Source organism: Acomys russatus, chromosome 2, assembly GCF_903995435.1.
Source record: "Acomys russatus chromosome 2, mAcoRus1.1, whole genome shotgun sequence".
Taxonomy (NCBI): domain Eukaryota; kingdom Metazoa; phylum Chordata; class Mammalia; order Rodentia; family Muridae; genus Acomys; species Acomys russatus.
The window spans coordinates 57817626-57841849 of NC_067138.1; the positions used below are offsets into that span (position 1 = coordinate 57817626).

The following is a 24224-nucleotide window of genomic DNA, read 5'->3' on the forward strand; positions in this document are numbered from 1 at the left end:
CAATGTTAATTTGTGCATTAATTGTCTTTTGACCACCACAAAATCTCTCTGTGGAAAGGTTCTTGCCTTTTTAATTTTTTTATTTAAATAATTTATTCAGATTATATCTAGTTGTTATCCCCTCACTTATATCTTCCTGTTCCTGCCTCCCCGCTCCCTCTTTCACCCTATTCCCCTCCCCTAAGCTTGTGACAGAAGGGGACCTCCTCCCCCCACCATATGCTCACAGCCTATCAGGTCTAATCCAGGTAGCCTGTTTCCTCTTCCTCTGAGTGCCACTAGGCCTCCCCACCAAGGGGAAGTGGTCAAATAGGGGGCACCAGAGTTCATGTCAGAGTCAGTCTCGCTCTCCACACAGCTGTGGAGAATGCGCTGTCTATTGGTTCTTTGTCTTATTCCCGTAGGCCCCACCTCAGATTCCTCACTGCTTACACCAGGTCCTTGCACACAGTGGGGTGGATGGGGAATATCTGTTCAGTTAACAATGTGATGACATTAGCAATGCATGAGAACAAAGCGACAGAGGCCACTCGGTTTTGTTTTTGGTTTCTGACAGCTTGCCCTGTGGCATCTCATTCTCACCTTGATCATACTGCTTTCAACTAAACTGCTGTAGACAACCTGTTTCCAGCCAGAACACCTGCTGCCCTCCCAGGGGCACCTCCAACCACGGTGCTCTACCACTGCCCTCCTCTCCAGGCACCTACTTAGAACCCAAGACTGATCTCCAAATAAACAAATGGAAGCCATCCGCCCTATCGAGGCACACCTTTCCTGCGAAGCACGCAGCACTGCCAGGCTGGCGGCAGCTGGCTTAATCACGAGGTTTGTAATGCGCAGCTCTGCAAGGCTGCAATTAGCACTTGACAAGCTCTTTATGGCCCGCAATTGAAATGTCTGTGGTGTTGTAATTCAGTTCCTCCTTGAGGTGAACATGCTACTAACCTCATCTACAAAACTAGATGAACCGCCTCCTCACGTTCAGGGCCTCCTAAACTAGTGCACATGGGACCTGATGCTTCTCTGTAACTCCACCTCCAAATTTCCACCAGGAGTTTTCTTCACCATCCCTGACACTGGTGCACATGCTAGCTGGATTTTTGCAGACTAGGGGCAAATTGGAGAAGATGAGGGTAAAGTCTCATTTAGGTATCTCCGTCACTTCGAGACAGTTGAGAATCAGTGGTCTGCTGGTCTACCACAAGGAGATAAAGCCCACCTGTTTGTAGAACTAACTCTTCAGAATGCAAATAAAATGTTAAGCAAACATCACCACTCATTTCTGAACTAAGACAAAACCCTCTTAGCAAATGGCCCAGGGGCTATCACTGGGACACAACCACAGCTGTCACAAAGAGCAGCCAGTATCCACAGTCATCAAAGAGCAGTCACGCTCAAACTCAGGATGCAGTCAAGAATGCTGCTCTGGACTCTGCTTTGCTGCCCCCATCCTCAAAGCAGATTGAGGCATTTAATGCATGGGCAGAGGGGCCCGATAAACCCAGGACAGAAAGAGGAAGAGGCATTGGAAGCCATATATCATATGACTGTCTACGTGGAAACTCAAAGACTCTCACGGGAAACTTAGTAGAATTAGTAAGAAGGTTCCATTGGACATCTGGTTCTGAGCACTACATTCACAGATCAAGGTTTTCTACACATAACAACAGTTAGTGAGAAAAGACCTCTTGGGGACAAGGAGTGATGGCAGCAGCAGATCATTCACACGCGGCAGCAAAGAGAAGATACTACCGGCTAATTACCACAGCGGACGCACTCTCAATAGGATGCATGTGGAAAGGACTCTCAGGGCTAGAGATGCTCCGGAAACATTGGCTAATGGAGTTCAGCCTTAGAGACTCTCCAGCCTCAAACATTGATTTTTCAGCTGGTAGCACATGCCAGTAGCCCCGGCACTCGGGGCGCTGAAGAAGAATTATCCTAGTTCCAAGCCTGCCTGGACTACAGCACAAGATGCAGTCCCAAATATCAAACCAACAAAAATCAATTCCAGTAAAATCCAGTGCTCTTTCAAGTGCGGGCATAGAGTCTCAAAGTTGCCAAGTGCAGGTCTTTGAACTGTTCTCCTCAATATTCTGTTTATTTTCGCATTACCGAGGATTGAAGCCTGGCTTCCTGCATGCTACACTGGCCCTCTAAACTACATCCCAGCCTTCCCTTATTTTTTAATCCCAAGATAGGGTCTCACTAAGCTTGGCTCTGAACACAGGATCTGCCTTGTCACTATTATGGTGCGCCACGCGGTTAGGAGCCTCACTAATGCCACGGTCTTGATTATGATGCTACTGTCACGACTATTATGCTACTATCACAAACACTCTCATGATTACAACACCACTGTGTGATCATGATGCCAAAGCCACTGTCATGATGATGCCTTCACAATCACTATGATGCTGTTGTGATCATGACCGCCACGCGACTGTTGATCATGATGCTGCTGTTCTGATTATGCTGCTGCTGTCTGGGACCCGAGGTGACTGTAGCTTTGACATAATGGCTGGAAGCATCCTAGGACACCAACACTGTAAAAGGTGACAGTCTATGCCCCTGCAAACCTTAGAGATACCCTTCCAATGTCTAAAATTACCTTCAGATTTGAGGCAGAATCTGATCCAATGTCACGTGCGAGCACACACACACACACACACACACACACACACACACACACACACACACACACGATGAAGATGAAGTCCAGAACCTTGCCTGTGCCACACAAGTGATGTAGCACTGAGCCACATCTCCATCCTGGACTCAAACTTTATGGAAAGGCCACAGATGCAAAATAAAGACAGATGCCAAGTTTTATTATGCTTTTAGCTCAAGCAAAGAGTCAGCGATTTTCTTGATGCCTACTGTATGGACATGGAGAGGATTCCTGTACCAGACACTAAAGTGGAATATGAGGTCAGGACAATTTAATTAACAAGGCAAGAGTCCAGAAAGTATCATCCTGATCAACTAACTATAAGGTAGGTGGAGAAGGAAATTATTCAACAAATGGTATTGGGACCTTGGATTATATAAAATCAAATAAATAAAAACTATAACCAAGAGAAGTTCATTCTATTAAAAGTTCTGGGAGCTGATGGGTGAAAAGATCACTGCTTAAGGATCTGAGTGAAAGGCCAGTTAGATTCTAGGGACCCCTAAAATCCATCCTGGGTGCAGTAGTGTGTTTCTGCAGGCCCAGATCTGGAGAGGCAAATGCAGCAGGGCCCTGGAGCTCACTGGTTGCACCAATCTGGCTGCACCATTAAGTTCAATGAGGGACTGTGACTCAAAAACTATGAGGCAAGCTGAGCCAGTGGTGTACTCCTGTAATTCCAGCACTCAGGGAGGCAGAAGCAAGTGGATCACTGTGAGTTCGAGGCCAGCCTGGTCTGCAGAGTGAGTCCAGGACAGCCAAGGCTACACAGAGAGACCCTGTCTCAAACAACAACAACAACAACAACAACAACAACAACAACAACAACAACAACCAAACAAAACCCAAAACCAAAGACACCAACATCCAACGCTTGCCTCCACATATACATGCACACACTTCCCCTACCCCCCGCCACATTTATAATACATGCACACAAAAATTCTACATATGTTAAAGCTAAATATTAAACTGAAACCATTAAGAGACAAAAAAAAATAAAGGATCTAAGAAGGTTAATTATAAAGCCATGGTTTGCTGTGGGGGTTCCTAGGCAGGAATCCAGAGGCAGGAAACATGAAGATGTAAATCTTATATGAAAATTAATAATCTCCTATGTTGAATAGGGACAGAAAATTAAAAGGCAGGAGTAAAAACTGGATGTACATTTACCACTGCCATGGGACAGGGGCCATGTGCATCTAACGCAGTTCACAAATTAGTAAAAGAAAGCACTGTAGATTCATGAAAATAGGAAAGTGCTATGACAAGTCCATTCACAAAAACAGAAGGGCTCATTAAACATCTAAACACATTCAACTTTTATTTTTCAGTGCTGGGAATGGAACCCAAGGGCCCCATGCATGCTCGGCAAATGTTCCACTGCTAAGCCATATTCCTGGCCCAACCTTAGCAGCAAAGAAATGCAAATCAAAATTCACTAACTATCCAAGGGGCAAAGCATTTGATTTATTTTTTATTTAGTGTTGATTCCCAGTCAGGCACACCAGCAAAGGGTCCCCACCACCACCACCACCTTTCATTGGCTATTCAGCTAGACAGGAAAGCCAGGGCAGAGCAAATAGCAGGGACCTCATGGGGCTTTGTGGGCTTCTTCCTTTCTGCCCCAGTTCTGAGGTTTAGGGTAAGTGTTGGCGCTGCCCAATCCCCACTGTTTTATCTTGAAAGAGGATAATAATTATTAAAGGGGGTGAGGCAGCTCAAGACATGATGCCAGAGATAAGAACGCACCAAAAGACATCAATCTCCCATCCTCTTTGGTCTAGCCAACACTAAATCCTAAGAAACAAATATCAGAGGCTGAAGAGATGGCTCATTGGTTAAGAGCACTGGCTGCTCTTACGGAGGACCAAAGTTTGGTTCTCAGCACCCACATCAGATAGCACATAAGTCCAGCTTCATGAGATATGACATCTGCACAGACATACGTGCAGGCACACATACAGATGAAGTTAAATAAAGAAATAATCTTTTTAAGAATGAAAAAGAGGTGCCTGGCGTGGGTGGTACACGCCTTTAATGGCAATACTCGGGAGGCAAAGGGCCAGCCTGGTCTACAAAGCAAATTGAGGACAGCCAAGGCTACACAGAGAAACCCTGTCTCAAAAAACAAACAAACAAACAACAACAACAATAACAACAAAAAGGGAGCTGGAGAGATGGCTCAGTGGTTAAGAGCACTGACTGTTCTTCCAGAGGACCAGGGTTCAATTCCCAGCACCCTACATGGCAGCTCACAACTGTCTGTAACTGCAAGATCTGACACTCTCACATAGACATACATGCAAGCAAAACACCAGTGCACATAAAATGAAAATAAATAAATAATTTAGAGAGAGAGAGAGAGAGAGAGAGAGAGAGAGAGAGAGAGAGAGAGAGAGAAACCAATCTCAGAGAAGCATGCATACTTTGATGGCTGTACATTGCAGCCATTTAAGAGCATTTGTGTACACACATATACCCACATGTGTGCACACCCACACACACACTCATGCACACAACACACTCCCATAACTACAAACACTCACATATTCAATGATTGATTATTCAAATAAACATCAGCCTAGTGGAATAGCAGGATGCCCTGTATACATGTAGAGAGGACTCCTAAAAGGCCTAGAAGGCTCTTGATGAAGAATTAAAGTGTAGGGTGACAGCATATTTTGTCACACTAAAAACAAAAACAAAAAACAGTGGGGGAGACAAGGATGGAGCAAGCAGCAGATGACCAGGATTTTATGCTTCTAAATGTGTGATGATAACAGCATGGCATCAGCAGTGTTGTGTGAGAGAGTGGGGGTTATGGGTGATTTGAGTTTTCTTCTTTTTATGTGCATTTTTCAAAATCTCTATAATAAACACTGGTTACTTCTGTAAGGTAATGTCACAAGTTAGCTTTTTAAATGCAAATTCTCCAAATATGAAACTACAAGCATCCTAGCTTGCTTTTCTGCTGCTGTGAAAAAATACCAGGACAAAAAGCAATGTAGGAAAAAAAAAAACAAAAAACAATGTAGGGAGTTTATTTGACTTCTACTTCCTTATCATTGTCCATTATTGAGGGAAACCAGGGTGGGAGCTCAAGGCAGGAACCCAGAAGTGGGAACCAGAGCGGAGACAATGAAGGAACGCAGCTAAGGGCTTGTTAGGCTTGCTTTCTCGCATAACCCAGCACCACCTACTAGTGGGCTGGGCCCTCTCACATCAACCATTAATCAAGAAAATGTCTCACAGTCCGATCTAATGGAAGCAATTCCTTCATTGGTGTTTCCTATTCCCAGGTGGCTCTACTTTGTGTCAAGTTGACAATAAAAACTAACCATTACAACTAGCTAAGTATCAGGTTTATTTTATTTTATTGTCGTCTGTCTGTGTTGGGCATATGCATGCTCCTGTGTATGAGTGAGGGCATATGTGTCATAGCTCATGTATTGAGGTCAGATGACAACCTCGGATATTGGTCCTCACCTTCCACCTTCCTTAAGACAGGGTCTCATTTTCAGCACTGTTTATGCAATTAGAGCAGCAAGGTGTGAGGAGGACAGATGCATGGTACCTGAGCACAGGTAACCAGCCACACAGCAAAATGTAAATTAGTAAAATAGGTTATTATAAGTTATTGAGGTAGTCAAAGAAGAGCCTAGCTATATGGCCTAGATATTTGTAAGTAATATTTTGAGGCTCATGAGTCATTAATTATTCCAGAAGCTTGGGTCAGGGAGGAAACTCCACCCCCACTGCCACCCCATCCCCCACCCCCACAACAGGAATTCCATTTAGATTCTTCCATCTGTCCAGGGGAAAGGCTTTTTGAACATATTCAAGTCATGCTTATCTGAGTGTTCTTCTCCTCTGGACCTCAGTCTTTGGGCTTTGAGGTTTGTCTTCACGTTCTCAGGTTTATAATGATCAACTGCCAATATTCTAGAAGAGCCTTGCCTTACCATCTGTCCACCCCTCTTCCTGTAGCATCCCTACATGATGCCAGCTCTCCTGACCTGCCTTGTTAGCATCCTGGCCAGCCAGCTCAGTCACAGCCACATGGGTGCTCCCTCTTAGTAACTTTCCACCTCCAGCCCCATAGCCAGCCCCTTGCCTATGGATCCCCACCGGTCCACACCATGTCTGGACAGAGCCCAGTTCCATACTGAGGTGTCTTTGCCTCTGTAGCCATAGACCATAAGTCAGAGTGCTTTTTTTTTAAACCTTACTTTAGTTGCTACCCAGCTCTGGCTTTCTTTAACAGCCGCTGCCTCTCCTATGGGACTCCCAGCTTCATGAGTGAAGGGGTCCCTTACAGAGCTGAAGCTCTTTGCTGACTTCATGTCTGCCATCTCCTCAGCCTATCAAATTGGGGGTGAATGGGATACAAAGCTCCCCCAAGTCATTTCTCCCAAATCCTCTGCCTCCAACTCAAGTATGCTGAGCTCTGAGGTTAGGTTGCCTCCTTGGGTTGTTCATAGCTTCCGACAAAGAGAAATGCTCCTCGCACATACATCTGACTTTGTCCTTTCTCCGAGGTTGACACGGTTTCCTTCCCTCCTCCTGTCCTACTCAGTGTTCCACTACTGGCTGTTAAAGAACAGGCGCTGAGGCTGTAGCTCAGCTGGTTGAGTGCTGGCCTGGCCTGCATGAAGCCCTCCTGCATTTGAACCCCAGCCTTACATAAACTGGGCATGGTGCCACACATTTAGAACCCTAGTATTCCAGAAGTGCAGACAAGAGGGTCAAGAACTCTGCCAGGTTGGTGTAGTGAATCCCCGACTCCCGATATTTCCCCTTACTGATTTCCCGCCTCTCAGCTCCCACCCTGTTCTGTGGCTATGAACCACCGACGCATCATCGTTCTGTTCCAAGTGAGCCCAGTTATGCACAGAGACCTCTATTCCCTGATGACAACAGTCCCCAATCTGATTTGTTTCTTCCATGTTAGGCTACTGCCTGACTCCAGCTGTTTCTTCTTCTTCTTCTTCTTCTTCTTCTTCTTCTTCTTCTTCTTCTTCTTCTTCTTCTTCTTCTTCTCCTTCTTCTTCTTCTTTCTCCTTCTCCTCCTCCTCCTTCTTCTTTCCTACTTCTTTTACCTTCCTTTTCCATCCCCCCTCTTTCATATAGGGTCTAAACTCAGCCAAGGGTAACCCTGAACTTCTGATCCTCGTCCTTCTACTTGCAGTATGCTGAGATTAAAGATGTGAGGAACACACTGAGGACGTGGGAAAGAATCTGACCAGTTATGAAGGGTGAAAATCCTCGCTATTCAGCAAGACTCTTGGGCAAAGCTCAAAGGTCAAAGGTCAAGGCCTAGAGCACTCAGAGCATCGGACTGTTGGGCAGGTGAAGACTGTCCAGGCTGTGTCACTGTGCAGCACAGGGCTCAAGATTTTACACACAGGCCTTCAGCTCCTGACCCCACAGCTGTCCATCTCAGTATAAGTAGACATTCTGACTCCGTTCCATAGACTCTGGAGCATGCTGTCCCCCCATGTTACAGGAAGAGCCAGCCCATACTCTCCTGGAGTGAGGACTGTGCCTGGCACTGCCAACATCCATCAATGCAGGTGCGTGGAGGTCTCCCAGTCAGCATTTGCAGAAGGAAAGGGGGAGGGCACTCAAGGAGTCCAAGGTCAGGGGGTGGGTTTCTCTGATGACCTATGAGTACCTCATAGGTGAGAAGGGGCTCAGACGCCTCTCAGTCCGCTAAGGCTCATTGACTCCTTCCTGTCCTCACACGATTGGCTTCTGAGACCAAGGGCCACATAATACATCACACCATGAAAAAGAACCTTGAGAAGGGAGGTGAATGGAACACAAGGAGACTTGTTTTCTGGCTCTGACATCTGAAATGTTTGCTAGTTCTTCCAGCAGCCAAATCTGGCCACCGTGACATCTGTCCACTGCTTCAGCAAGACTAGGCACTAAAGATATCTATCTTCTTTTAAAGATCACACACATATACTACACACACATGAACATACATACACAATACACACACACACACACACACATATACCACACACAGGTATACACACACACACACACACACACACACACACACACATTAAAGGTCCAGGCAAGACTTGGAGTCCTTTGGACAACCACTAGTGAAAACTTGCAGTTTAACAACTTGACTGGGAGAGTCCAACAATCCTCAGGTGCACCTGAATGGTCCTCTTCTCCATCTTGTGAAAAGTCGCCAAGATCTAATCAAGTACCTTCACAGAATTCACACTCCCTAGGTCCCCACTCTCCTTACCTACCCAATCTAGCCACTTTCTCGCTCAGTAAGCAAGGTCAGGTCTATACAACTTGTTCTTCATGAACTCAGGGGACCCCAGGGATCCTCATACCTGAAGGTCCTGTCCCCACTCTGAGCACGCATGTTGGACTCTCAGGTTTCTTACAACCTAAGTGATCATGGACAACCCTCTACAGACAGTAGGACATAATATTCCAGAGGTACACATGGCCTGACTATGCGGCAGGCAGAGTGACCAAACACTGAGAAAAGCACTGGTGTTGAGGGGGTGCGCAAAGCATGATGGGAAGGAGGCTAGATGCTGACACTGTCCCCAGTCTCTGAGAGAGTGACACGAATAGTTGATTTCCTACCTGTAAAGAGTGTGGAGACAGGAGCTAAGGCTTGGAGACACAGGTGACAAGAAAGTTACCACTTCACACAGGAAAGGGTCTGCCTCCTTCAATGCTTGGCCACAGCCGGCCAGCACAGCCACACCCTGGGTTTCTGGAAGATAGTGTTTGGCTTCAAAAAAGGGGATCTGTGCCAAAGACGGCCATTGCTGCATCTACAGAGGGGCAGGATCATTTCTCTGTCTCTTGATCCTAGGTAGAGCTTGTCACCAAGACTCAAGATGCTAGGCTCCCGGGTACCACTGTGCAGCTAGTCACCAAAGGCCTTAAGCTTCCTTGTTTTCTTGTTTCCTGGCTTGCTTGTTATTTGGAGACAGGGTTTCTCAAAATAGACCAGGCTGGCCTTGAGCTCCCCAGCCTTTCGATTCAGCCTCCTGAGTGGCAGAATCACAGGTGTGCACCCTCACCCCTGCTAAATTGCCTCCTCATTCATCTGAGCCGTCCACAAAACCCTTTCCGGGATGTAGCGTTTGTTTGTTCTGTTGGGTCTTGACTGTGCTGACACCCTGACTTCTCCTTTTACAGGATGAAAGGCTCCAACTGACCATTTTTCTTCCCTAAAAAGTAAATTCCAACTTAAAAAACAAGACTAGCTGGCTCAATCTTGACATCTCCTGCCCTATTTCTTCTTAAAACTGAAATGAGACCTACTTAGGCCCTATTATCTCTGCTGTACTGTTTCTCCTGTGACTTACAGGGCCCCTGCCTCTCACAGCAGTGGGTGCTATCACAGCGGGGGGAGGGGGCCTCACAGCAATGCTGTGTTCTGGCTTTGGTCTGAAAGGCTTTTGGGATTGTTACCCAAGTGAAGCAAAAGATGACGTGGGAGCCAGGCATGGCAGTGCAGGCCTGTAATCCCAGCCACTTGGGATGCTACGACAGGAGGATCACAAATTCACAGCCAATTTGTGAAATTGAGTGAGATCTATCTCAAACATGTTAAAGCTTTTTGTTTGTTGGTTTTAAGGAGTGGGTAAGGCTAGCTCCTAGTATTCAGATTTCTGTCTACTATGAATGAGGTTCTAGGTTCCATCCCCAAAGCTGGGAAAAATAATCACGTAGAAAGTGCCTTTCCCTTTACAATTATGGAAAGTGAGGCAAAGAACACAAGAATTATATAGCACAGGGCCGAGTGTTCCTGGCCCCAGGCTTGTATTCTGACCACAGCCTCCCCCTCCCTGCAGCCTCCCTAAGTCATTGTAACTCTTTTGCCAAACACCGCGCTGAGTCTTTTTTGGTAAAAATCCAATTTAGTCTTTATCCATCAACTTCTTTATCAGCACTGTGTGAGAAGCACTGTATTGCTCAGGTCAGAATCTCATCCTTCCAAATGCATTTTCCAAATGGCCCATCACTCTCTGCCCAGAGAAGAAGTAATCTGAGGCAGGCTGTAACAAGGCTGGAACCTGGCAGGTCTCAAAAGCAAAGCCATCCATATAGTCCCAGCTGGGAAACCAGGGAGCCATCCTTCCCAGGCCGGCTGATTAATCATAAGAATTCAGAGCGACAGCCTCCTCAAGTGGCTCTGCTGTCTCTAAACCTAGGCTGGGTTCCCACAGAGGGGTGCTAGGGGCGGAAGTTGCTGTGCACATCTCCCACCACACCCATGCTAATGGAGACAAGTGCTGGGGACGGGCATGGTGTGTGGCTCCCCCTGGTCACCAAGGGGGCCTTCTCTGATACCAGCCTGGCTGGCCACCCACTAGCCCAACAGGAGGAGCAGTCCTGGAAGTCAGTGCCAGCTTCTGCCCTCAGACTCACAGGCAGGCCTGGCAACCTGTCTTCTTGTGGCTTTTGTCCACATTTGCTCCAGCCTGGCCCATGCTCTTCTGCTTCCTTCATCAAAAAAAGCCATTAAGACAAGTGTGAGGTTCATTGCCTGTCTTCTGTCCACCTACAGACTCAACTTCGAGTAAGCTGTAACATCACTCCTGGGCCCTCTTCGGGCCGTGAGGCATTTTTCCGTTGTTCAAATTAGAATGGTCCCTTGGCCGACTCTCTGGATATCAAACAAGACTGGGTCTTGTACCCATTTAGTATTTCCAGGTATGGCTGGTTGCGCCAACTGTCCTAGCCTCTCAATTATCATTCACTCCCTGTTAGATAGAGACGCAGGCTAAGTAGGTTGCAGGCTTTGCAGATCTCAGGGCCTGTTCATGGACACAGTGTATAGAGCCTGGGCCAAACCACAGGTCTGTCTAATTCATCCTTCCCCTACACCCTAGGCTCTGTAATGTTTCCTGAAGGTTACTTGCTCAGCTTCCGGGTGACTTGAGGGGGTGTGCCCCAGCAAGAAGCCTCTTGGCTGTCAGCACTGTCTAGAAACCAGGACACTGAGGAAGCCCTAGGTGAGCTGATTAAAATGTGCTTTCGAGGCCTGTGGCCTTCTAGGTCTTTCCCACAGCTTGTCACTAGGCATAGCCATGTCTGAATGGCCCTCACGTGAGTCTCCTGAAGTCCTTCCTCCTCACCTTGTCATTAGTCTTCAAATAGGGCTCTGTCTGCTGTCAGTCAAGGCCAGCTTGCAGGTCACCTGCTCTGAGTCACCTCTCCTCTGTGCACTTATTGTCCTTACATGTGCTCCTTCAAAGAAAGCATTTTACCAGCCTCGTCCTCTTCTCGTTATGCGACAGACAGCACTATGTACCAAGGCAGCGTTGAAGCCAAAGGCATCCTCAGCTTGAATGTTCATGGCATCCCTGTGTCGTTTATAAAGATGTTATTGGAAAACTGAGAGTGGTGGTACATGCCTGCAAGTCAAACACTCAGAGGAGGTCTGCAAGTTTAGGGCTAGCCTGTTCTTCATAGAAAGTTACAGGACATCCAGTGTTATATGACTAGGGACTGTCTCGAACAGAACAAAACTAAAAGATGTCAAAACACCTCATGACTCTGAGAGAATGCCAAATTGACCAGTTTTTGTAGATAATTCAGGTGCGTCTTATAGCTGTGACTCTCTACAGATCTTTGAAACTTTTCTTTTAAAAAAATGTATTCAGCCAGGCTGGTTGGTACATGGTTTTAATCCCAGCACTTAGAAAGCAGAGGCAGGCAGATCTCTGAGTTGGAGAACAGCCTAGCTTACAGAGGGAGTTCCAGAACAGCCAGGGCTACACCAAAAATCCCTGTCTCAAAAAAAAAAAAAAAAAAATCAAGTAAATTTTAAAAATTATTTTATCTAATGCATATATTAGTGTTTTGCCTGCATGTACATATATGTGCTATGTGTATGTGCTGCCCAGAAGAGGCATTTGTATCCTTCTAAACCAGTTAGCTGTTTGTGAGCTATCATGGGAGTGCTCGGAAGCAAAGCGGGTCCTTTACAAAAGCAGTAAGTGCTCTTAATCGCTGAGCCATCTATCCAGACCTTGGATCCTTTTTTACTGGGATGTTTTGCTTGTTTTCAATTGTTTTGTTTTGCCAGAGACAGAGGCTAACTCTGTGGGCCCAAGCTAACTTCAAACTCTTGATATCCTCCTGCCTCAGCCTGCCAAGTGCTAGACGTGATCACCTTTGTCCCTGTCCCCACCTCTCTTCTCTCCAGTAGCTCATGAAAAACCAGAGACAGCATTATTCCTCCCCTTTATGGATGATGAAAGCAAAGCGTAGACAAGTCACATGACTAGCTCAAGACCACTTCTAGAGAACAATGGGTCAGGTGACCCACGGGCACATCCAGAGCTCCGCCCACTGAACTACCCTGCTTTTGATCTAAAAGACTTGCCTCTGGATGCTAACGAAATGTGTTCTCCCCAAGCAGGACAGCAGATTTTCCCTCTCTAGCCTCAGATCCAGCGCTCGGGCCCAGCAAATCTGCTCCTCAACAGGCACCTCTTAACACCTTCTCCATTAGCATGCTCAGTTGTGATTTTATCTCAAAGTGTGGTTTAAACAATGTACTTAACACCACTCACACAGAACACAGTTGCTCGGCACCGATAGTGTGCCCAGGGCCATGCTAGGTACCCAGAGAGAGGCTTCAGACCCACACACACAAATGTCCTTGGGTCTCTGCAGGCACAGACTAGGTGATCCCTCAGCCCCTGTGGGCTGCGCTGTCACTCAGCTAGGCGAGAGGAGAGCAGGGAACAGCAACAAACCACAACAAAACAGCACTTTAGGGAACTTAGTGGAGACTGCAATCCCAGGACCCGCCACTGAGCTTGCAGTATCCCTCCAGCTATTCCAGCTAGAAATGCCTCCAAACAAAGTGTTCGGACCCAGGTCACAGCCTCCCCGCTAGCCTCGAGTACAGCCCTACTGAATGAGAAGCAATGCTTTTGCGATTGCAGCCACTTATGTTTCCACAGGCATTACCATCAACCAGCAACTCTCAAAATTTGTGGCTGACTCTGGGATGTGGGCTTCTATGCTCAATGCTTCAGTGAATACTCCGTGTCAACTCTCACAATGACCCTGAGCATTTCGTCCCCATTCCACAGACAGAACATGGAGGCCCAGGAACCGACCTATGCAATACTCCACGGGGTGCCTGACTCTGAGTAACTTCCCACACTGGCCGGCTGTCTCCCTGCAGCCCATGCACGAGCCAGCCATCATAAACATCTTATTCAATCCTTCAGCTGGCTCTCATTCATTCTTCAAGTGTTTGCTGAGTGTCTATTGTATGCTAGAAAGTATATTGGATACTCTAGGAAGCCAAGAAACAGACCAGTTCTCGCCCCTGGAGGAATGAAGACAGACCAACAGTGGTCAGCTAGTCCAACAAATGTGAGACGGTAACTGCAACAAGAACTGGAAAGGAATGGCCCTAACTCTGAGAGGAGTCGTGATGTGTGAGCCTCAGTCATAAGAGAGGAAACATGATCAAGCTCATTCCCAGTGGAGGAAGAAAGGCTGCTGAGGCACTGCCAGCAGTGGCAGCTTGTGCGAAGGCCCTGCCCAAGAATGAGCGTGCTCACTCCAAAGGCACAAAGGACCACAAGGCTGAGGCTAAAGGAAGACAGAGACGGTGCTCTGCATTCTGGGAGTTGATAGGGTGGACCCTGGAGGACCACCAAGGCAATCTGTGCAAGGGAGAAGTCCTGTTGCCAGTCCCAGAACAACAATGCATCCTTGCAGAGTATAAAGCAGAGAAACTGTGTAAGCAGTGGTCCTGATGCTGGGGTGTAAAGGACAGCCCTTGTGCCGTCCTACTTTGCATACATATGGGAACCATTCCTGGCCCACTTATTCATTGCATCTTCTAGGGACCAGCTGTTTCTGGTCCATCTATACACGTCACCACCCAGGCCCTAGCCCTAGCTGGGGCTTAGGACAGAGATGCCAGTTATAAACAGGAGGCACAACGGTTGCCCTGGAGATGATCTGAGTCTAACAGGAGACACAAACACCAGCACCAAAGTAAACACAACAGGAGGTGACAAGTCCCCCAGCAAAGAGCCAAGTTCTCCAGGTGCAAGAGAACAGAGAGAAGGCACGTGAGAGCCAGGTGTGTAGACAGATACACACAAAGTGAGCCCAGCATGCGGAGCTGGGGGTGTGTGGCTGAGTGGGCTGGTGGCAGAAAGGAAGAGGATGGGGCTGAATTAGGGGAAAAGCGAGCAAGTGGGTGTGACACTCACCAGGGAAAACAACCTGTCATCTGGGGGAAAAAAAAAAGCAAGCGGATATTGCTGGGTGAAGTGGTAGGAATAACTGCATGGTGACACGCGATGATGTACATCTGTGCAAGGTTCAAATCTCAGCTCTTCCTTGGCTGGCTACACGGAGTTAGCCTCTTTGCCTCGCTCTGTCTCATCTGTGAAAAGTGAGCAGGAACAGCCCTCTCCTAGTGAGGCTGAGAGTTCAGCGAATGACAGATGCCGCTCCACCAACAGGTAGAAAGTGTGAGGGAAAGTGGAGTCCCTATTGCTCTAGTCTCTCATCTACCCACTTGCAGCTGCATCTCCCCCACCTCTTTGTCCTGGGTTTATGACATTGACATTAGAAGCTCTATGAGGGCTCCCTAACCTTCCTAAAATACCCAGAGTCCTTTAGGATATAGAAGGGTCCCCGGGGCCCCAGTTTACACTAAGGAGATGGGAGTCAGCTCTCCCATCAAAGTCAAGGCATTCTCTAACCCTGGCTCAAGGGACATCATCGTGGGCTCTGGTCACTGCCATTGTGAGACATCAGGTCCTGGAAGCCATCCTTGGCCTTCGCATAGTCGCTTTGGTGAAAGGATAGCCCTGGAAGCCAGCCAGGTTGCTTTTGGATGGCACCGTGATGGATATTATGAGTGTGGCTGCTGCTTTTAGAATCAGCTCCCTCTGAACCAACTCAAGTGGATCCTGAGCAGAGTGTGAAAATACAGTTTTCTCCGTGCCCCTCCTGACCCTACTGCACAGGAATGGCGGCAGTAACGCATGACTCCCCAGAGCCTCCCATTTCATCAGAATCCTGACCCGTAAGATGCTTGCTAAACGGCAGGAGAAGGGGTCCGCCTTCGCCAGCGACTGGTACCCCTAGGCACCTAGGAAGATGGATCGCTCCATTTACTCCCTACCTTGGATCTACTAATTTGCTGGATGACAATGACACTTCATCCCTCAGTAGCACAGCACATTCAAAAAGCTCAGGAAAGTAAAAATTGGTGAAAGAAACCCTCAAATCATCACAAGGCCCACACCTTTTATATTGGGCAAGAATCTTCTGATTGAAAAACCATCTCATAGCCGAGGTCCTATCAGACCTGCTTATCTAATGGGGTCCAGATCCATCACCAGCATCAGGGAGATGATGGCGCTCTAGCCCCGCCTCCTGAGCCAGTACCCATCACACAGATGGACAGAGCAGCCTGGCTCCTGGAAGAAGTCTTGCTATTCCGGAGGCACCCAGGCCTGCCACAAGACCACCTGACTCATTAAACTGATAACTTGGTTTCATTCCTACAGGGTCTCCTGGCCCCACCTCCATTGGCTCAGCGTGGTTTCTGAAAGAGGGCTCAGGGTATCAGAACCCTAAGCCTTCACTGAAGCGTTGCTCCAATAAGCTAAAGTGAGACCAGAGAACTTCTCTAGAAACCAGGCTGATTTCCCTTCTAGGACTGGCTGTCAATTACAGGATGCTACACACATGTTCTTCAGAGAAAAGGAAGGTGGGGCATCAGCTTGGCATGTTATCTGTTCCCTGTTGGGACATTTAACACATGTCCTTTCTTCTGTTCTATGATGCATGGGGAATGTGTAAAGAGTAATCAGGAAGCTCCCCCTCAAATCTCAGCACACAAAGCCCCTCACTATCTCATTACAACAGCACCCCTGAGTCCTCCTAGAACCAACGAGTCAGAATCAGGCTTGAGGAGATGTGTGCTTGCTCCGTGAATATTTGTGGAGTTCCTGTTCTATAGATGTGGACCTGAGGTGGTGCTTGGGGGAATGTTGCAGCTTTTGGTGCTAAGATGGTACAGAGAGGCTGTGTTCCAGCTGCAGGCCACAGAGAGCAGAGAGGACTCACCGCCAAGGCGAGCCACTTGGTGGTACAGCAGGATCCAGCCCACTGGCCTTCTCCGGGACTCCTCCTTCTATCTCCTCAGACTGGCACACCTGTGCATCCCTAGACAGCCAGGTACCCAGAGGAAGGCATTGCACCAGCCTCTCAGCCTGGCCTGTTGTTACATAACCACAAAGAAGAAAAACAGAGCAGCAGATGCAAGGCATCTGCTTCTTGGGCAGCTTTGCCTGTTCACGTTCTCACCTTCCTGGAACCAAAACACTAAGAGGTAAGAAGTCGGGTTTCTCTCTCAGTCAAGCTGGGAATGGCCAAGCTGGGGAAGGAGTCCCACTGTATCCTGTGCCGGCTGAGACCGCAGCGTGTGTGATTGTGGCTTCGGCCTGCTACAAGAGCGCAGACCCTGCTTACCAGCAGGGGTTACATTGCAGAGCCTCACCCGGATCCTTGTGGAAGGGTCTTGCCAGTAAGAGTGTGTGGTATCAAGGCCCCCAGGATGGGAATAGGCCTTGCTGTGGCAGCCAGCTAGGGAAACCCCTAGCTGGCTTAACCCCTTCCTAGAAACTCAAGATCAGCAAGCAACTTCCCAAGAAGATTCTAGAAGTCATTTTTCAAGCCCAGCATGGAACCCCCATCTGAAGTAGACAGCTCCAGAGCTCCCCACTGGTCTGCCCAAGACTTCTGAGAGTGGCCCCTGAGTCTGTAATTCCTATCACTCAATTGTTCTTCCATGTCTCCTCTTTCCATGGGGAGGAGAGCTGTGCCATGGTCTGGGCCCTTCCCTAGGTGGCCTTTGTTAGTATTAATATTAGCACACTCACTGTACCAGGTGATAGGCTTGTAACAACATCTCAACTCAAGCACATCGGGCGATTGGACCAGGCTCACCACTCTCTCCATTCTACCCTCATCCCAAAGCCTACTCTTTCATCTCCATCAGGTATAATCTGAGATCTCTGACACCTATAGATTCCCCCTTGGCATCATCTCCCTGAAGGACCGCAAGTGGCATCCATGTGATCCTCTCTATCTCCCAGATTCCTTTAAATTTGGAGCGAGGGCAGTAACTATTTCTGGTCATAGATAAGGGACCAGGAATCATACATGTTACCTGTAAGCACAGGCGACTAAAACCCACTTCACATATGAGATGCCAGCACATGCAGTGCCTTCCTGAGGGTTTTTCTTGACACAGCATGAAAACAGCCTGTATCCCTTATGTTGCTTCTTGGATGAGAGTCAACAAGAAGGGCCTCTGACATATGCAGGACTTTGAGTTAAATATGCAACAGTGACGCCAGGACTCATTTGTTACTGCAGTATCACCTGGCCATGCTAACAGAAGACACGCTTCCTGGGTACATATTGGCTCAGCACCACTGTTCCCATGGCTATCTTATACATCCATCTCCTAAGTTCCTTGCTGGGGTCTCAGGTCTCTGTGTGTGTGAGGACAGTATCTTTTCTGTGCCTGTGAATAGGGAGGGCCAAATGCACGAAGAACTCCCCTTAAAGACAGCGTCAGCCCATAAAACTCTAGCTCAACTTTAGAAGTTGCACGAAACAATCTGAGCAACCCCTCTCATGGCCTTTCTAAAGGAATTTGGGGGCAAAGAAGGCGTGTGAGTGGGTGCCTGTCCAGACTGAGGAATTGGGGTGGGGGGGGGATGAGTATGGTGAAGGCATTGCCTCACCTTGGGCGTGGGAGCTCAGGAAGTGTTGCTGGTGGGAATTGCAGGAGACAGGACCAGCATGGCAGCAAAAGTTCATCCTGATTCCTAATGTCACTTAACCCTTGACAGGAGAAGATAAAGGCCTTGGGGGAAGTGAGCCGGGCAAACCATGCCACAAAACACCAACCCATCCAAGTTACAGTTCAGCTCAGCAACCATTCACTCGGGCCCACCACATGCCCAACTCTGCCAGATCCCCTTCCCAAGAATCTGCGGGCAGCTACAACCCAGCAAGGGAGGACAGACCAGCATGGCTGTCACACAAGAGAGAACAAGACCTGTGCTAGAAAAACCCAATGAAATCCTCAGTATCTGTGTCCGTGTCCTCTGCTCCCAACACCCTTCCCAGTAATGGTGTCAGAAACCAATGCCTTGTGTTTACATTGTGTTTGAAGCTTCCATATGTATCTATGTGGTCAGCATAATGAACCTCACAGCGTACAAAAATAATAGTGACAAAACTACAACAACAGCAACAACAACAACAAAATACTAGCACTCACTACATCCTGAGCATAGGTTTGGCTGCAACCCTCTCACTGTTTTCTTATACATCTGGTAAGTAAAGAAATGGGCAAACTGGCTTGCCAGGTCTCCAAGCAGTTAAGTCACATCCCAACATCCTGACCCTGAGCCTAACCTCATTCAAGTGGTTATCAAGTGCTAGGTGGAGATGCAGAAGCAGCGGAGGTCACCAGCCTGACCTCTGCTCCATCTTGCCTGCTTTCCATCAAGGACAGAGCGGTCAAGAACTTAGGCGCCTCTGGGTCTCTTTCTAGTGCCCCTCCTGCCCAGCCAGGTCACAGTGCCACACTTTTCCTCACTCCTCCTTCTGCCTCTGCCTCTCCAGCCCTGTTGAGACCCCAGCCTTCCCCCCCCCCCCTACCCCCCCACCTCTCTCTCTCTCTCTCTCTCTCTCTCTCTCTCTCTCTCTCTCTCTCTCTCTCTCTCTCTCTCTCATCTATGACACAACAGCTTCCAGGTCCCCAAGGTCATTCTGTCCACAGCCAGCCTCTACTTTCTGACCAGTTTACTGAAGTTTGGCTCCTCAGAGCCCCACATTCCTCAAGGCAGGCACACCCAGTCCCAGGATGCCTTTCTTCCCACAAGGCCTGACCCCAGGTACAACTCATACCTTGTTACCTTTATTCTTTAATCTTGAGACTCTTCCCTGGACCCAACCTCCACCTCCCCTAGGCCTCAGCTCCATGTGTCTATATTATAGTCACCCCATGCAAGCCCTCCTCCAAAGCCTCTCCAAGCACAGCCATGGTCACTTACTTTCTGCCATTGATTCTGTTGCCACTTTCATGTAGGTCTAACACTTCCCATGAGCCTGCCTTTGTGGTGGATACGACCATCAGACCCCCTCTGATTTCCTAGTAGGTTCAAATTCCTCTCTACTCTGCATTCCCCCCCTCCCCCACCTCTCTCTCTCTCTCTCACACACACACACACACACCACACACACACACATCATGACAGGCTGATACACGGCACAAGCCTAACACATCGGTGTCATGTGATGACTCTGAGATGAGCTCAAGACCAATTCATACCAATGACAAGAGCCTGGAACCTCAGCTGGAGCATTTGGGAGGCAGCATCAGTCACGCTGGATTTCCTGAGACTATGCAAAGCTGCAGTTGGTTGAGCCATCTGCCACCACTCGGGACAGCGTGCCTTCCTGTGAACTAGCAAGGGATCCAAGCCAAGACCCCGAGAGGAGATATTTTTAAAGATCTCACTGTGCCCCTGGATACAGACACACCAGAACACAGCTCACCACATGTTTTGCTTAGTGAACCGAATCAATACAGTCTGGGTTTCTCCAAGAGTTGTAAGCATGGCACTTCCTACAGGCTGGTCAGTGGGACTACAGCCACCCAATGTGAGCTTAACCTAAGACAGCTCAGCCCATCTTCTTTTCACCTGCAGTAGTAGGAATTGAACCAGACTTTAGCACACGTTGGGCAAAAACTAAGTTATCTGGGCTGGGCTGGAATTCACTCTGTCGCCCAGGAAGGCCTTGAACTTGTGATCCTCCTGCCACAGCCTCCTGAGTAGCTGGGATTGTGGTCTGTGTCATTATGCTCAGATCTATCTGTCTTTAACTTTTATTAACAGCTGCACCGATGTAACTCACAAACTATAACATTCACTGTTTAGGGCGTTCGACTCCAGAATGTATAATACATCCCTTGACCTGCGTAGCCATCTCCTCCCTAGTGCTCTACCCTGAGCTGAAGATGACAGAGGCTCTGCCCTCTGTCTGCTGGTCACCTCTCTCAAGCCAGAGCCTCGGGCTCACACCTTTCTGCAGCGCAGCAGTTCCAACAGGTGCCAAGTGCACACCTGCAGAGCTGAGCTCAGCCTCCTGAGGGGCACAGGCATAGCTTACAGCTTTTGAATCCCTTGTAAGCCACAACCCAGGGGCCAATGAGCTATCTGTGGGATGGGACATGTGTCATAAAGCCTGGTGAGTGACCTGAACTTAAACTCTAGGACTCAAAGGGCAGAAGGAATGAAATGACTCTCTCAGGTTGTCCTCTGATTGCTACCTGTGCATTGTTACACACACAAAACAAATAAAGTACAGCACACAAGAGAGTGGGTCGTTGGCAAACCTACTCAGGAAGAAGGCAGGCTCTTCAATCATCTGTTTGTGCTGCGCCTTCTAAGCTGGATCCCTGAGTTGTCAGACTGATCTTCCTGAGAGCTAGCTCCACATTTCGGTTATGTGCCTTTGATTTCTTGGACTTTCCTTTGTTCTATTACAGTGGGGTTTGTTTGTTTGTTTGTTTAACAGTAACAAGTCAGAAAAAGAAATACAACAGCAGAGAAATGATTACATATTCAAGCATGCATGGGATAGAATAGTCTACAGCCATGAAAAATTATATTAGCAAAATAGATTTGAAGACGGGGGTGATGCACATGATCTAATGTTAATTGAGTGAATGAAATATTGAAATATAAACATGAGTGGAATATTAAGTACATAATAAAATAAATGCTGGCAACTGGAAGAAATAATCCTAATCATTAGATGCAATTATTTATGCAAAGGTAGATTAAGGGGACTGTTTTCTTTGTGCTTTTCTATATCTATCAATTTTTCTAAAATCAAACCCACCATTATTATAGGCATATTCCTTGATTATTATTTATTTTTACTAATGTGGCTACCAAAGAACTTGTAAGTAATGTAATCCACCAAGTCCACTTTTGTTTCTGGACCGCTTTCAGATACAGGGTAAAGAATCGGACACTGCAAATGCTACGCCTGGCTTTTTCTTAAGGTGGGAGCTCTGAAGCTTCTACCTAGTTTCTGTACTGCCTCTGGTCTAGCCTCTCAGTTCCTTGCTTCTGTTTTTATTATGCAAGCCCCTCCTGGAGTCCATCAACAAGTGTTGGCTGAAGTGATGTCCTGCCACACCAAAGAAGCAGACGTCCCGCCAGCCCGTGATCTGTTGTGATCCCTTGCTGTCATGACCATGGCAGTGACAGAGGCCTTGAAAGTTCTAAGCTGGACTTAGTTACTGGTACAAGTTCAAAGCCTGCCCGAGGTACAGAGTGAATTCAAGACCAGCTCAGGCAGCTTATGGAGACTCTATCTCAAAATGAAAACGTAGAAAGAGAGCCGTGGATATAGCTGGTAAAGCCCTTGGCTACTGGGTTCAACTCCAGTAGTGCAAAAAGAAAAGCAAAAAATTGTGCTGATTGTCTCATCACAAGAGAGGCTCAGCCAGCATAAATACATACAGGAGGCAGGCTGGCCTGGGAGAGAAGGTAACCTATGCCTTGCTGTATCTTTCATTATTTTACAGGTGGAGTGGACCAAGGTCCATCCTGGCTCCCTTTAGTCTTTGGTCATTGAGGCCATGACTGGCATCAGATGTCAACAAAGGCCGGCAAGACTGGCTCACCACACCCATCCTGCATTCAAGTCTTCTGGCAATAGTGATGGACCAGCAGGTGAGGAGGCAGCTCCTGCACTCCACAAATGCAGCCGTGGTGTTAACAGTGGCCACTTGCTCCCTCACTCTGAAGTGCCTTTCAGAGTGCCGTGGATCTTCAGCAAGTTCTTAGACTGACTTTTCCTTCCCTCCAGCTCAGAGAAAACTTTAAAGATGAGGTTACTTGGCGGGGTGTGTGTGTGTGTGTGTGTGTGTGTGTGTGTGTGTGTGTGTGTGTGTGTGTGTGTGTGTGTTAGTAATTATAGCTCCTGGGCACTCTTCCAAATGTGATACCTCGTGCAAGAGATGATATATTGACTATCAGCCAGATTTCCCTTTTCTGGTGGTAACCTCCCTGACTCTCTTAAAAACTGTAAAAACCAAGTAGGAGAAAAAGCATTCTTAATATTTCACCAGTGTCTAAGTTATCCCACATAGAGCCACAGCACCTTACTGGTGAATCCACACCAAATGAAAGTGCTGGAGGAGAGGCAGTCATTTATCGAGTGCTGATGGCATGCCAGACAAAGCACTGGCAGTGGAGCCTCCTCGGTAAGCCCCTGGATGCTGCCTAACCACTCTGCTCTTGAGAAATGGACACCTGCATTTAGAGAGATTAGAGATGAGGTGGCTGACTCAAGGTCACAGTGGGTGGGATCACTGGTCGCCTGCTATTTCTGAGTGCTCAACTCTAAAGCGCCGGGTCAAGCCCAGTTGACTTCAGACTGAAATCATCACCCGTCCTCTGCCCGTGCTGATTCCAAAATATTCCCACCAACAGAAGCACCTCTGACTGCCTCATCCTCTTGACTTTGGGCCCTCTCAAAGACTCAGAGAGTCACCAAGATGCACTTGAAAAAAATAAAATAAAACGTGAAAGCTTTGGCTGACACCCTGCAAGCAAACACCCATCTATCCCTCTGCAAACTGATAGGAAACTTCTCAGGAAGCATTCTGAAACATTTTGCAAGACATGGTCATGACGCAAGCAGGGCTGCCCTGTCTACAAATGTTTTTGTCTTCAAAGAACCGGCCATTCCCTATTCCTTCCAAAATACGGGCAGAAGCCACATGAAAAGGTGCCAAAGAAATATGCCTCTGTATAAATGCATAGCCCTCTCAATTTGCATGTGCCAGATCAGTACCCCCAAAGAACTTGAAACTCTCAGGCAAAAAAAAAAAAAAAAAAAAGGCGACAGGAACGTCATTCGAAAGTGATTTCACACACGGTTAGCCCTGTACAGCCACCCAGCGTGCCTCTTCCCGAGGCAGAGGAGCCTTTCTGCCTGCAGCAACCTGCGCTCACCGCCACCAACTGCCACCGATTCCTTCACCTTTTATTTACAGAGCAGAACAGCAGGCTGCTTCATCGGTGAAGCGGGGGAGGCGGGAATGAGATAGAATCTACACTCGGCTCTTTTCTGGGGGGTGGAGGGGCGGCGTATAAAAAAGGGTCAGGCAGGGGAAGAAGCCAAGCCCAGGTTACACCACCAGTAACATAGCGGGATTCTCCTTCTCGTAGTGGGTCTGTCCCGGGGCTCCAGCAGAGGCGCGCCAGGGGAGCCCCCTCCCCCCCCCGGGAAGCTAGGGTCAAGAGCTGCGCCTTGGCAGTGCTGGGCGTTGTAAGAGGCGCCAACAGAGCTCACGGTAAAGGAAATCACTGCCCTCTTCAGGCCGCATCATTCGAGCCTAGACCGGAGACTAGGGGCTCCCTGGATCCGGAAAAACTCCTCGCAAACCCGA

The 24224-nt window shown here is 48.0% G+C and overlaps 1 protein-coding gene across 1 annotated transcript in view; it reads right to left on the reverse strand.

Moving 5' to 3' along the window:
- Gabbr2 (gamma-aminobutyric acid type B receptor subunit 2) overlaps positions 1 to 24224 on the reverse strand; it is a 330548-nt gene that overhangs the window by 305087 nt on the left and 1237 nt on the right. The gene's annotated exons all lie outside the window — the stretch shown is intronic.